Raw genomic sequence first — 3,281 nt, forward strand, 5'->3', positions numbered from 1 at the left:
CGGGCCGCTGGGCGCTGTAGTCCGGCGGCGGCCGCGGCGCCACGGGCACCGGGGGCTGCGTGCACCGGGGGTGCACCGGGGTCTGGGTGCCCCAGGGGTGCACCAGGGGCTGGGTGCACCGGGGATGCACCAGGATCTGCGTGCACCGCGGATGCACCGGGGTCTGCGTGCACCGGGGGTGCACCAGGGGCTGGGTGCACCGGGGATGCATCAGGATCTGGGTGCACCGGGGATGCACCGGGGTCTGGGTGGCCCAGGGGTGCCCCAGGGTCTGCGTGCACTGGGGGTGCACCGGGGTCTGGGTGCACCGGGGGCTGCACCGGGGTCTGGGTGCCCCAGGGGTGCACCAGGATCTGCGTGCACCGGGGGTGCACCGGGGTCTGGGTGGCCCAGGGGTGCCCCAGGGTCTGCGTGCACTGGGGGCACACAAGAGTGCTCACAAGGGTCTGGGGGCACAGAGAGGGAGAGAGGGAAGAAAGCATCCGGGGGTGCACGGGGACCAATGCACACCGGGGGCACGGGGGGGGGGGTGCATGCGGGTCTGCGAGCACACTGGGGGTGCATCAGCAGGCACTGGGGGCACTGGGGGAGCAGCGTGCACCAGGGCTGCACAGGGATCAGCACGCACCAGGGGTGCAGGGGCCCCAGGGACCCATGGGATCAGCACACCGGGGAGCCCAGGGCTGCGCGGGTGCCAACGCAGCTCCGGAGCAGTCCCCGCTCCTTATCACAAAGCGCTTTATGGTCCTTCCCCCTCACCGCCCCGTGCGCAGCGTCCGCTCCTGACCGCTGCTGTGCCACGCGCCAAACGCGCCCGCGGCGCCCGCTGCCCCCTCTCCCCTTCCCCGGGGCCTGGCCGGTGCCAGCCATCAGGTTTGCATCATCTGCTGCAAACCAGAGGCCCCAGCAGCACTGCGCCGAGCTGCCATGGCATCACCCAACGTGTCCCAGCTCCGATGGCGAGGAGACCGGAGCCATGGGGGCCRTCGCAGGCACAGGCTGGAGCGTCCGTCGTCGGCGCCTGGTCAGAGCCGCCAGCAGCTCCTGCCGGCTGCCAGGAGCGTTTCCAGGCGGCCCAGCCCAGGCGGGACTCAAAGGCACGTTGGAAAACCTCCCCCTCCATAACCAGAGCTTGCAGCCRCCCCCGGAGAGCTGCCACACGGAGYGCGGCCYGAGCGTCCGGGTGAGTGGGCACGGAGGGGGACGGCGCATGTTCACGGAGAGGGATTTTGCACCTTCCGGAAACTGGGATCAGCCAGAAATCGGCAGAAATACAGGGGGATGTCGCCTTCTGCTGGGCAGAGGAGCRGGGAGGCACCGGGAGGAGAGGAGCGGGATAAGATATACTCAATCCCTCGCTAGCATCTGCTAAGCAGTGACCGGAGAACCAAACATCGTCGTCTTGCAAAGCAAAAGCCCGGTTGCAAAGCAAAATCCAGGTTGCAAATTGAAATCTACCTTGAAAATTAAAATCCATTTTGCAAATTAAGATCTACCTTGCAAATCAAAATCCAGCTGATTCACCCAGGCCCCACTGCGTGTTTCCATCGGAGCTGAGGTTCAAGCCCAGGCTGGTACCCACGGTGCCTATTGCCCTTCTCCCCCCGTGCCGTCAGCAGCCCTGGCTGATGGAGCCGCGCTGCAGCGCCGTGACCCGTGCCACCGCCCCGCACTCGCGCACCATCTCTCCGAAGAGGCAGACGCATCCGGCGCCGCTCCGGGGCGTCCCGGCCAGCCCCACGCTGACAGGTTGGTGGGCGAGGGGGAGTCGAGCACAGACACAGCTCATCACGTGGGCTTCACCCGTTGCAGCCTGCCCGTCCCTGTGCAAATGCAATGCAGCAAGCGGCATCTCCCGGGGAGGCTTTCGTGGGCTCCCGGTTAAAGGTGAAGATCAGCACCCATGTTGTATTTTATATGTAAGTTTATATATATTATTTAGACAGAAGAAAGATACGGAACAGCGATTGCAGTATAGCGGTGACAGCACCTACGACTCGAATAGGGGGACAAAAATAGTTCTGGCTGCTGTTACATGCTAGATTTTYTGTACGGCTGCGTAATACCGGGGAGCGTGGGAGTCGCGGCAATTCCAGCCAGAGTCCGGGGGGCCGGGCGCAGTTTGGTGACGGGGGGGAGCTTATCACGGTGTTAAACATCAGGGCTGCATTTCGTCGTGTTTTCCTGGTCTGGGAAGCGGAGACCTAAGGGAGGAGAGGGAGCGCGGGGTTTTATCAGACAGCATGAGACGTTGGCACGCTGCGTCGGCGCCCTGATGCTCTGCCCGCCTCCGGGCGCGATGCCTTTGCTTTGCTCCCGGGAACCTCACGGCCACCTCCCCGGCATCCCGCTGGGCGCCCCCGAGCCGCGGCGATGCCGCCGCCGACTCCGCTCCCTCCCGGCCCCGCGGCCAAGCCAGCGGCGCAAGGGGGGCAGGATCGAGTCCCCCATCTGCAGCCTCCTGTGACAACGGGGATGCGACAGGGTCCCCCGAGCCCGGCGAGGGGCTCGCCCCGAGCCAGACGCCCGGCCTCGGACCGGGGCAGGGACTGCTCGGCTCCGCTGCCGACAGCGGGGTCTTGCCCAGAGCCCCCAGCRGGAGCCTGTTTGCAGCTATTCTCAAAGCAGCATTTGAGCCAGCACCAGCTTTGAGTCCTGCTCTTTTACTCCTCCTTTTTACTGTAAAATATTACAAATAAAGGTACATTTTGTACTGAGCTGTGTGTCCATGGCCTCGTCCCAGTGCAAACTCTTGAACCCCCCCCCCCGTCTTGCTCCAGGCCACGTACTCTGCTCCAAGAGCCAACAAGGCTGCTGAGCTCCAAAGGGGCTAGAGGACCTGGGCAGGCTGGTGAGCCCCAACGAGCCAGGGCAGGTGAGACCCAAAGGGCCAGAGGTGGGTRTTTCCGAGGGGCCAAAGGATGGGAGCAGACTGCTGAGTCCTGCTGTTACAGGACTGGTGGGCTCAGAGAGCCTGGTGAACCCCAATGTGGCAGGAATGAAGGTCTCCAAGGGGCTGGAGGACCTGGACAGGCTGGTGAACCCCAACGTGATGGGGCTGGTGGGCTCAGAGCGGCTGGTGAACCTCACTGTGGTGGGGATCAGGGTCTCCAAGGGGCTGGAGGAGATGGGCAGGCAAGTGAACCCCAATGTGATGGGGCTCAAAGAAGCTGGTGAGCCCTACTGTGATGAGGCTGGTGGGCTCCAAAAGGCTGAAGGAGCCAGACAGGTGCGTGAACCCCAACATGCTAGAGCTGCTAAGTCCATAAGGGCCAGAGCTG

The sequence above is a fragment of the Rhea americana genome, unplaced genomic scaffold (genome assembly GCF_003343005.1).
Source record: "Rhea americana isolate MKP2758 unplaced genomic scaffold, rheAme1 scaffold_557, whole genome shotgun sequence".
NCBI classification, from domain to species: domain Eukaryota; kingdom Metazoa; phylum Chordata; class Aves; order Rheiformes; family Rheidae; genus Rhea; species Rhea americana.